Source organism: Sturnira hondurensis, unplaced genomic scaffold (assembly GCF_014824575.4).
Source record: "Sturnira hondurensis isolate 20B ecotype Veracruz unplaced genomic scaffold, ASM1482457v3 Scaffold0022017, whole genome shotgun sequence".
Lineage (NCBI taxonomy): Eukaryota > Metazoa > Chordata > Mammalia > Chiroptera > Phyllostomidae > Sturnira > Sturnira hondurensis.
The window spans coordinates 2,305,289-2,318,195 of record NW_028094648.1 but is presented as its reverse complement, the minus strand read 5'-3'; positions in this window follow the sequence as shown (position 1 = coordinate 2,318,195).

Here is a 12,907-nt window from a genome sequence, read left to right as displayed (position 1 = left end):
AATAGGAACATAAACAAAGTGGCCATGATGGTAGAAAATGAGGTTATTATAGTTTATCTTCTGTACTGAAGGACCAAAAGTTCATACATATCAGGAAAGATAATTTCTGTGTACTGAATGCCTTTCCTACCCACAGATTATGAACCAGCAGCATTATTTAGATCTTATTGAATGTCTGCTCCACGGGGATGTGATGTACAGAAAATAGCACCTTTTCAGATAATCTGCTTCACTGAGGGAGTTATGTGGCTGCATCCGTGACCATGGGATCATGGACTACATGGTAGAGTAAAATATCGTACCACCTGGAAGTAGTTGACCGTATCAAGAACTGGAATGACTCAGCTCAAGTGCCAACTAGGAGACAACCCTCTGAAAGAATGGATGCCATTTTTCAGGATACAGTGTAGCACATTAAATTAGAAAGTTGCATGTGGTGATATACCCACAAATAAATACCATATATACATGGGTCCACCAAATAAAGAGTGGAAGTGGTTCCATTTATCATTACTCATAATGACTCAATGAAGGGTTTATGCCTCATACTCACAATTTACAAGGATGAAAGTCCTGGACCCTAGAAGAGTGTCCTCTCGCCATGGGACGCAGAAAGTGCTCACGTGGACTACAGTCTATGGTTATTGCCAAAGAAATTTAGAATTCTTGTGTCCAGGTATCAGGCAATAAGAAGGGTTACTATCATGACAAGGGTAATGGACCTTGATCATAAAGAAGAAGTGTGAATGCTTTTGATGGGGACAGGAAATAATAAGTATGGAAGCCATGAGATTCCCTGCGTGCCACCTAGTATTCCCTTACCCCACTGGAACCATAAAAGGATAGGTGCACAAGCTCAGCCTAAGAAAGACATGACGTCCAAGGACTCCCACATTTCAGTAATAAAGATTCGGATCACAGACCCATATAAGCTGCCACAACTTACTAGGGGAATAGCTGAGGATTGGGGTGACAAGGATTTAGGGTAGTTAATAGAGGCAAGATAAATGAGTTCAAGGTGGGGCCCTGAAAGTAACTTTAGCAACAAGGGGGGTAGTTTGTCCCACAAACTTTCTCCTTCTAAATTTCCGCTTAGAGAAATGATGGAAACCATAGAGAAGCAAACTCCCCAAACTGTGAGGTAAATTAGATCTACACAGTGCAAAGAGTTAATTGTAGCAATTGTGAAAATACACAATTCAAATCTTCTGTGTGGGTAGCATGCTTGACTCATGTCCAAGCTACTACCTCTCTGGATTCATCATCATGTTCATGTTAACACCATGTTTCTCATAGGCTTCTCCCACATACTGACTAAATACTGTGAGGGCACAAGTGCAGGTCTATTCCTGCAAGGCATGGGCCACTCGACAGAAAAACTTTGACTCTGGGACTACCATCACGATGGACAGACCATTCTTGGAATTGCACTGCAGAATGACATTCTTTTTACTCAATTCTCTTTCCTTTCCTCTCTCTTTCATATGTGTTAGGTATAATCACAGGCTTCAGTGTCCTTGTATTTTTCATCTCACTCCCCTTTATCTTTCACTAATGTTTTCCCCACTAATTCCTTGCAAGTCATATTCCATTTTGGTCTCTGTGTTTTTGGAGATTTCTAAATAACAGTCTGGAATGAACTGGACATCTTACACAATTTCTGTCATGTTAACAATAGTCCTATAAGGTAAATGTCATCATCTCCATCATGTCAATGAGAATACTGGGGCTCCAGAAATCAACAACACATTTGTTCATGATAAAAAAGATATAAAACTGTAGAACAAGTCTATCTGAATCTATGGTCAGATCACTTGTCACCACATCTAGGAGTGATTTATGACTTTCAGCCCCCAAGGTAATTATTATCAAGTCCATTGGAGTATAATCACTCTTTCCTTGCAGTCATTTTTAGCTTGGCCCAAGCTCCAAAGTCCCACAATGGCTTTCTCCAGTCTTACTAAATGCATCATATTTCCCTCTGCAATAAGATCAGAGAAAATTTATCCCCCACCTTTTTTATCTCTAGTAAGTTTCTCTGTATATATCAGATCTCATCAAATATTATTTCTTCAGGAAAATCTTCTCCAGCCTCCATTTAGCTACATTCAATATTATGTGGTCATTTGATTAATTCCAACCCTTTTCTCCACTCATGTAATTTATATGAAACAGACCAAATGTTTGATGTTTGCACACCTTTGTTTTGCCAGTGCCTCATGCAATACCTACCCCAATACACATTCATTAATACATTGTTAAAAGGATGAAGAAAAGACTAAATGAATAAACTATGCTTCTTAGCACTTGATTTTTAGAAAATGTGTTGTTTTGTTTCAAAATATATTCTACTCACAAAAGATGATTAGAAATGGTTGACATATTTTGTGCTTTACATGTCCTACTTGCTAATAAATTTCAGTCGCTGTGTAGTAACTACTAAAGCATAAGTCAAGAGCCCGAGAACTCAGCAAATAGTGACAAATGGCAGCACTATTAAATTGTGTCAGACCTGAAAATTATCCCATGGGGTGACTTTGAAAATCATGAAATCAACAATTTCTTATTTCTCCTTTTCTCTTCTAATAATATCACATAAATCTAATTGTAGAAAATGAGAAAGGTATGATTTGTAAAGAGGAATAAAATTATTGATACTTTCCATCATTCATTGTCTCTGCTTCCATGCACATAAAGAATTTAACTTCTCCAATCTTTTGAATTTGGATGTGGCCACCTAGCAGGTTATGGCCATGGAATGTGACTGGGAATGAGGCATGCTCAACTTTCTGGTTCTCACTCCCTTTCTGCATGAAGGCTGGAAGCACATATTGAGAGGTCAGAGCATTTCTGTCTGGAGCCATACTGTGCAGTACAGAATTCTGAGCCTTATAGCAAAAGGAGGAAGAATACATTTGTTACTTGAAGCCACTGATATCAAAAAGTTATTCTTCCACACATTAAAAATATACTCTATCCTTAGCATAATACTGGAGAGTATCATAAATACTCTTCAATATTACACTAAATGAAATAAGCCAGGTGGTGAAAGACAAATGCCATATGATCTCACCTATAACAGGAACCTAATGAACAAAACAAACAAATGAGAAAAATAGAACCAGAGGCACGGAAACAAATAACAGACTAACAGTGACAAGAGGGGAGGGGAGGTGGGGGAAGAAGGCAACGGGTCTAGTCAAGGAACATGTATAAATGACCCACAGACGTTGACAACAGGGTAGGGACTGACTGTGGGAGTGGAGGGGGAGGGTTGTGGCAGGGTGGTGGAGAGCAATGGGGAAAAATTAGGACAACTGTAATAAAAAATAGTAAAATTAAAAAATAAATTAAAAATGTATATATATGCATATATACATATATAAATGTATGTGTGTGTGCGTGTGTAAGTGTGTATACTCTACCCTAACTCTTAAACTATATTTAGGTTTATTCATGAAAAAACATGCAAGTTGTATGTAGGAGGAAGTATCTGTTTGAAGAAGTATTTTTTAATTTCTGAGCCAGCTGAAATGGAGGGCAAAGAATGATATGCATGGAGCAGTGACCAAGCACACGACTTAGGTGACCTTAGCATAGCTCCTTAGGTCTTATTATTTTAATAAGCACATTTGACAATAGTGATAATAAAATCAATAGTTAAAAACCTTTGAGAAAAACCATAGTGTTTTTCTCACTCTATGCTAATTCCATTACACAATATCATTACATAAAAATTCAATCTCAAATAATGATTCAATGATGAATATTTTGGTTGTCATATGGGGGTGACATTTTATAGCCATTAAACACAGGTATGTAAATTAGGAGGAAATACAGAAAATGTTTATAATATAATGTTAAGTTTTAAAACAACTATAAAACATTAGATTACAATGCTATCAAAATTTTCAAGGATATAAAACACTAAAAAAAGCATGAAAAACTAAAACATTTTTAAAGATTCTATTTATTTCTTTTTAGAGAGAGAGGAAGGGAAGGAGAAAGAAAGGGAAACATTGATGTGTGAGAGAAACATGTATCAGTTGCCTCTTGCACTCCCCAGCTGGGGGACCTGGCCCAACACCTGGGCATATGCCCTGACCAGAAATCAAACCAGTGACCTTTCAGTTTTCAGTACGATGCCCAACGCACTGAGCCATGCCAGTCAGGGCAAAAATGTAAAAACATTTTTTGGGAATATGGGAATTGTGAAAGTTTATATTCTTTTTTACTTCCATTATTGGTAAAATTTGTGCATTAAATAAAACTCTTGGTATTATGATTTAGCATAATGAGATCTTAAAGTCTTTTATTTATCAAACGATAAGCACTTTCTAAAATTTAGAAATTTATTCTGCACTTCTACTATCATTATTAACCTAATTTTATAGATAAAGAAATAGAAAGACAGGAGCTTTAAATAACTTCCCCCAAATCACAGAGCTAATAGCAGAAACACTGCCAGTTCAATAACTTGAGCAAATGTACAATAAACTCATTGCAGGAAATTATTCAAAATATCTAGGCTTCAAATCATATATAGTGAGTATTTAAAAGAGAAAAGGTATAATTTTGGTATTTATATCAAAAAGGTATAATAAGTATTTAAAAGAGAAAAGGTATAAACAATGGTAGTTTGAGAAATTAAACCTCTCTTAATAAGACCTATGGAGCCAACGCATGGTTCTCCCACTACCCATGTAGAGGGCTGGCCAGAAGGAATGTGTATAGTTTTGTGGATGGACTGTAACTTCTCCATTATCTCCTTTTGGGAGTGGCTTCTTGTCTAGTGACTGCTTCTTGACCTTTTCTTTCTGCATGTGCACACTGATGTAACATAGCTCTGGGCCACACCCAGGTTTGTGCAACCTCAACTCATTCTGTCTTTGTCTGGGACCCCTTAAACACAGGTGGCAAACACAAGGCCCGTGGGCTGAATCCGGCCCTCCACCTTGTTTTATCTGACCTGTCACCTTGTCTCTACCCAGTGGCAGTGCCAAGCTCCTTGCCCCTAGTTAAGGAGTAGTTCCATTTGTACAGTCCTAAAGTTACATTCAGCCCTTTGAAGGCAACTGCAAGGCTGATGTGGCCCCCAGTGAAAATGNTTGACCTTTTCTTTCTGCATGTGCACACTGATGTAACATAGCTCTGGGCCACACCCAGGTTTGTGCAACCTCAACTCATTCTGTCTTTGTCTGGGACCCCTTAAACACAGGTGGCAAACACAAGGCCCATGGGCTGAATCCGGCCCTCCACCTTGTTTTATCTGACCTGTCACCTTGTCTCTACCCAGTGGCAGTGCCAAGCTCCTTGCCCCTAGTTAGAGAGAGAGGAAGGGAAGGAGAAAGAAAGGGAAACATTGATGTGTGAGAGAAACATGTATCAGAGAAACTGCCCCTAGGAGTAGTTCCATTTGTACAGTCCTAAAGTTACATTCAGCCCTTTGAAGGCAACTGCAAGGCTGATGTGGCCCCCAGTGAAAATGAGTTTGACCCCGCTGTCTTATAATGAACCTCAGACTGGAGGAGGTGTGGTCTTTCTAGCACTGACCTGCCATTGGTGCACTCACCTGTAATGTGAGTAATAATGTGAGTAATGTGAGTAATAAATGGCATGCCCACATTGGCTAGTCTACCAGGTGGGTTTTTCTGCTTTTTAAAATATCATAAGAACTTAAGTATCACGCTGGTTTGGGGGCCCCGTGCTACAAGACCAATCAAGAGGTAGGTCTTGACCAATCAAGACCAACAGTTTTAGACTGTTCCATAGTAATTATTTAGTGCTTTATGAGTAGAGATTCTGTTTTAAAATGGTATACCTCACACTTTCATGTGATATTGACAGTAAGTTGTCTGAGATAGGCAGAGCAAGAAACTTCATGTCTTGACAAATTAAAAAAAAAAAACAACTGAGGCTCATGCACATAAAATCTTCGTCGTGGTCTTAACGGCAGCAGATACGGAGCGGAATCAGAAACTTTCTCATCGTCACCATCTTCCCTCCAGCAGCTCTGCTAGTTGGCCTTTTGCAGCACAGTCTCCACAGGTTTCCCTTATCTGAACTGTACCGTGTTTAATTTCCCTGGAGAATTAAGATTCCAAATTTTGCTCTAAGAAAGTTTCAGGTAGAAGAGGATCAGGGATGAAAGAGCAAAAGAAGTTTACTTTTATCTTTTATCTCATCAAAGTCCATGTAATTCAGCAGGAACAGGTGAACAGAATTGTTAGCCTTAAAGTCAAGAATGAATATAATTTTTTCTTCCTCTTCAGAACTGTAGTTCATTACAACAAGTTGACTTTTTACTACCCAGTACAGGTAAGAATGTCTTCCTTCTTAGCCTTGTATTTTCCCAATGCTAATCCACCATCTCCTGTCTAAAAAGACAAAGCCCTGTCACGTAGCAGTGCTAACCAGCTGTCTTACTCAACTCATCAACTTCCTTTGACATAGGCAGACACACCCTTGCAAATGGTGTCAGTTCTATAATGAAGTAACAAACCATATACTCTTTTGATGTTCATTCTATTCCAGATAATAACCTTAATTATTTGTTAGCTATACTAAGCTTTGTAAGATAACTAAATCTTTTTTTTGTAAATAACTAGTGGAATAAAGTACATGTCATAATAAATTTAAAATATGTCATAAAAATTAATAATTGCTACTTTTTAATTTTATGAGGTTTGGAAGCTTATTGAATGAGGTTTAGTGGATTTAAAAATAACGCATTTTAAGTCAACAATCAAGTGCAGAATATTGGAAGGAATCAGCAAATAAAGATCCTGAAGCTTAAATTATGTTAGCTTTTTGGTGAATCAACATTTGCTGACACATATTGAATGTTTTTAATAGGCATGATTAAAAATGTGTTTCATGAATTATTTTTTTTATAATCACCATGTCAAAAAGATACTTGTATTAACCACAGCTGATACATAAGTATGCTGGGACAGCTGGTACAGAGAAAGAATAAGAAGACATTCAGTGGTAGAACTGTACTCAAACCTAGCAGCCTATGCCTAAAATTCTTGAAATATTTAAAAATTTTGTAAATAATAAATAGAGACTAGCCCTTCTCTATTCTGCCCAACACCTTTATCTTATACAAAGAACTCTAAGATAAAGGGAATTTAAATGATTTATATAAGGTTGTATAGCTGGGCTATTTGTCATAAAGTTAAAACAAACTTGACATGACATTTGACTTTTATCTCAGTTACGTTTCCTCTCTACATTTCTACTGGGGGCAGATATGAAAGGCAATGACAAATCATTGTGACACTCAGCTATGCTAACTGTTTTGTTTCAAAATTATTTGCTTTTCAGCAATTCTAAGACTAGCCACTTTATATTTCACTCAGACCTTGCGTATATCTTTCAATATCTACAGTCATAGACATCTAGGCCAAAGAAAGTCATAATGTCAGGTTCCATTTGTTCTTCTGCCCCTTGTGATTTCATTCCTAAAAAGCTTTCAATTCCACTTATTTTAACCCTAGCTTTGAAATTGTTTACTTGCTTCACTGTCTGTCTCATTTATACATTTTTTTCTCTTGTCTGAACTGATTTGTCAGCTCTGTGTATTTGCATTCAACATTATTCATATTTTGCCTAGTTTTATAGGGACTCTTATACGTGTCTTTGACAGGAGAATATATCACTGAGTTGCTAAAATGTGTGTTGTATATGGGAAACCATATACACACATTAATTATTTCCATGACCTTCTCCCCAGATATAAGTCCATTCTTTCTATCCAAAACAAGTTTATGTCATCAGATGCATTACAATAAAACATATACCTGAATATTTGTCATTTACAACTTATTACTTTAAAACATTCCCTAGAAGAATAAATTATTATATTAGTTTTATGAGGAAGCAAAGGAGGATTGTACATACTGTGAATCTAGATTTCATACATTTTCAAATAATTAGAGGGAAAATGAACTATGATATATACGAAAACATAGAATCACATAACCAAACATTTTATTTCACCAATATGGGATTTCATGAAACACAAGAAAAACCAGCAACATAGCAGGAAGCCAAGGTTATTGGTTTAACTGGTTAGGTTTTTTCAAAATGCATAGATAAAGAAGTAGTGGAATACATGATAGTTTTTTTAATTGCTATTTTAAAATATATTTTATTGATTATGCTATTATAGTTGCCCCATTCCCACCCCCCTTCAATTCCCTCCACCCTGCACAACTCCTCTCACCCACATCCTCCCCTTAGTTCATGTCTATGTATCATAAGTTCTTTAGCATCTACATTTCCCAAACTACTCTTACCCTTCCCTTATTTTCTCTCCACCATCGATGCTACTTATTCTCTGTGCCTTTTCCCTCTCTCCCCTGCTCCCACTCCCCTGTTGTTAACCCTCCATGTGATCTCCATGTTTGTGGCTCTGCTCCTGAACTAGATGTCCACTTAGTTTGCTTTTGTTTTAGGTGTGGTTGTTAATAACTGTGTGTTTGCTGTCCTTTCACTGTTCATATTTTTTATCTTCTTTTTCTTAGATAAGTCCCTTTAACATTTTATATAATAAGGGCTTTGTGATGATGAACTCCTTCAACTTGACCTTATCTGAGAAGGGCTTTATCTGCCCTTCCATTCTAAATTAAAACTTCATTGGATAGAGCAATCTTGGATGTAGGTCTTTGGATTTCAAGACTTGGAATACTTCTTTCCAGCCCCTTCTTGCCTGGAAGGTCTCTTTTGAGAAATCAGCTGACAGTCTTATGGGTACTCCTTTGTATGTAACTGTCTCCTTTTCTTTTGTTGCTTCTAGGATTCTCTCCTTCATTTTTGTCTTGGCTAATGTAATTATGATGTGCCTTGGTGTGTTCCTTCTTCAGTCTACCTTCTTTGGGACTCTCTGAGCTTCCTGGACTTCCTGGAAGTCTATTGCCTTTGCCAGATTGGGGAAGTTCTTCTTTATTATCTGTTCAGATAACTTTTCCACTTGCTGATTTTCTGCTTCTTCTTCCCCTTCTGGTACTCTATAATTTGGATACTGGAATATTTCAAGATGTCCTGGAGGTTCCTAAGCCAAGATGAAGGCATAGGTGGAAATATTGTGCCTCCCCACACAACCAAACTTAAGGACAACAAAGATTTAGAAACAAAAACACAACCAGAACTGACAGAAAATCGAACAGTACAGAAGTCCGACAATAACAAACCATTCATGCAGACCAGTAAGAGGGGCAGAGTCGGCGGCCAGTGGAGAGGGGTCACGGCAGGAAAAAGCCATGGTTGGCAGACACAGGTGTGCAGGCAGCATGGGGCTAGCAGACCCATGATAGTTTTTCAAAGGAAATATTCAACATGTGATGATATTGAATATATTATAGTTTATAGTATATACGCTTTGAAAGTTAGATCAGAGCACATGTATTACTGCCCAAAGTGAACATCAAAAAGTTGGATCAGGTCAGTTTTTTTAAACATTAACAACAACAAAAATACACTTTTTAAGAAAAGATAAATTTGAGAAGAACGTCTGGTGTTCAAAGCTGACCCACTGAAGCTGCTTAGGTTTACAGTGTGATTTGACATCTGAATGCCCAGCCTACTCCTCCTGCAGGCACTCCCTCCACAGCCTGGGGACACTGGCCGGGTTCCAGACATTCTGTGGAGGGCCCTATCAAAACTTCTGGCTTCCAGTGTATTTTTCAGTGTATTGAGTTGTAAAAGTCTCTGCACATTCCTACCCTTTCATTTCCTATCTCCTTCACTTGTGGAAAATGTTATGTGGTAAGGCAAAGTAAATCAGCATACACTCTTTAGTAAGAAAATGAGCCCCCAACATCTGCTGTACACAGAAAACTTCTGGCAGCTTTGAGCATCCAGGAACTTTTACCTCCACCGTGTTAACTATGGACATAAAAATCCGACATACATGGTATGATGATTATAAAAGCTTTCATCTTTATTAACCTGTGATGAGATGAAGTTAAAAGGCAAGGCTTTGGGAGACTTTCATACTTGCTTGGCATGGGTGCAATGATAAATAGAATGTTTCCTTTCACAGTTAAATCAATATGGTATGAAAACCCTAGAAGCATTATCAATGTTAACAAAACCTTGAATATGTTTTGGATAGTGGTCAACACAGTATCTTTATTCAGTTTCCTCATCTGTCTTCTTCAAAGAAAAAAAAAGAAAGGAAAACCACATAAATGAATCATAGTAAATTATGCATAAACTTATTTGGGTGATGACCCCGATGTGGTCATTTTGCTAAATATGGTATTGTTATTATAACTGATCTATATGCACTTTGGCACTTGGCATGAAGCTCTTTATACATGAAAAACTTTCTTCTCAATTCTTATCATCAGAGGTGATTGAAAAGAGTTTACAATTATAAGAAAAGCAGTGTAACAAAAGTCCATGGTAACTCTCTTGTGACCTTTAACTACGTAGTCCTGAACTTGTCATATGACAGAACATTATGCTGGCCTATTATATTAATGAATAATACTTACTGGACTTGAGCATAAAGTGGTAAATTCCATAAACATCATAGAAAGGCACAGGCATGGCAGGAGTGACAAGAAAAAATTCTCAGAAAAGAAAGGAAAACAAGGGCATGTGTACTTTTTAGGAAGCTATTAGTCTGTTATACTCCGCTGTGCCCTCTAAGGTACAAAGCGATTGGTTGTACCTTGCATCTCTCACCACAAAGAAAGAGGCACAGCATTTAGAATTGTATTGTACTCTTCCACCTCATCTGTTGGGTGATTTCAACAGTTGTCAGTTTCATGTGAGGCCCAGAACAAGGCTACATGCACTTAAGAATGTTCAGGTGTAGGGAAAGCTGTTACTCACTTAGGATTTAAGATTCAACAGATTTAATCTTGGCAAAGGTATCCATGATAAATATTGATTGTGGGTAGAGTCAGGAATGTCACAAAACAGATCCTTGAAGATCTAAAATAAGATGATACCCTTCTCAGAGAATATCTACTTTTCTGTCCTACAAACAGCTATCAGCATCCATGTAAAGAACCCCCCCCCAATAATTGACTAATTGACTAAGCAAGCATGGCTAGCCATCACAAGCTATCTGCCATCCATTCCCCAAAGCAAAGGTTAAGCAGACAAAGCAGCAATCTGTTGTACAATAGCAGTGGTACCATCAAAAACTAGCCTAATCATGTGGAGAAGACAAGAAGAAGCAGTTGTCTCATAATCATAAGCAGTTTTCCTACACTCTCAAACAGTATTACCAACCTCTTTTGGTGGTAGATGAAAGTGGTAAGATCCCAACAACCGGGAGATCCCAACAATGAGCTAATGTAAAAAGGAAGGATTTGAGTCTTTATAGAGAGGTTGGTGGGAAACACGCGAGTTAGCTGGATAAAAAAGCTGCCACTTTAACCATCCCTATGGAAGTTGGTCATGAGAACAGAGGTGAAGGGAAATAATTTCAATCACTAGAGCTGCCAGTAGAACACTAGATGTTCCCATACACCAAGGGATTAGGAAGCTAGGATCTGAGTACACTGCAATGTCTGGAAGACAGACAATAACTCAGCTGGTTAAACTGAGGCCTGGTCCATGGACAAGAATTCAGCGAATAAACCTATAAATCTGGACATAAGGATCTTTATATTTCTCATATAAGGTCAACCAGAGATCGTTCAACATAGAAGAGGCTTTCAAAATGAAACAGACAAGATTACTTAACCTGTAGGAGTCCCCAGTGTCTCTCTTCAGTCTACCCTAGAGTGGGGGTGAGCTCACAGAGAGAAAATAGTGGCAGGAGTGGAGCCATGGCTGTTGCCAACAGCTTAGGTTCTCTGTCTTATCGCAGGTGGTCTAGCTCCAATCTGCTAGAAAAATCTGATTTCACACATTTTTATGTAATTGCCTAAACCAGATTACTTCAAATCAGATAAGGAGCTCAATTAGCAATTTATATGTCCCAAAATAGTTTTGTATACTTAAATATTAAAAAACATATACAAAAGCATTTCTTACTAACTCCTTAAAATGTATTTCAAAGTTAGGCTATTTTATTTATGTGTTATTTTTTCAAGCTTTATCAGAATATAACTGACATATAATATTGTATAACTTTAAGATGGACAATGGATGATTTGATAGACTTTATTATAAAATGCTTACCACAAGAAAGTTAGTTAACACCTCCATCATCTCACTGAATTATTTTTTTAGTGATGAGAACATTTAAGAGTCACTCTTTCAGCAACTTTGAAGTATACCATAGACTATTCCTATGTGTGGTCACCGTGATCAGTACCGTGATCAGTACAAAACTCACTCATTTAAAGCTGTAAGTTAACACCCTTCCACCTCCCATCTCCTCAGTCCTCTAGCCGTGAAAACCACACTCCACTTGTTTTTTATGCTTTTGGCTTTCTTATAGTTTCCATGTGTAATTAATTTTTATATAGTATTTCTTTCTCTGTCTCACTGATTCCACTTAGCATAATTGTCTGGCTATGTTAACTTCTAGAAACTTCTATATTACAAGAAAAATCAGCCCTGGCTGGTGTAGCTCAGTGGATTGAGCGAGGGCCTGTGAACCACACGATCGCGGTTCGATTCCCAGTCAGGGCCCATGCCTGGGTTGCAGGCCAGTTCCCGGTTCCCGGTTCCCGGTTCCCAGCAGCAGGCGCATGAGAGGCAATCATACATTGATATTTCTCTCCCTCTCTCCTTCCCTTCCCCTCTAAAGATAAATAAATAAAATCTTAAAAAAAAAGAAAAATCAACGTAGTAACAATTAAAATTGGTGAGTATCTTTTTTCAGGTCAGAAGCAAGACCAAATTTTGTTACCAATGAAATACAGGGCAGTTGATCTATCATTTTGCATGTGGTACTTTGATGACTACCATATTTAAATAATAATTATTAAAA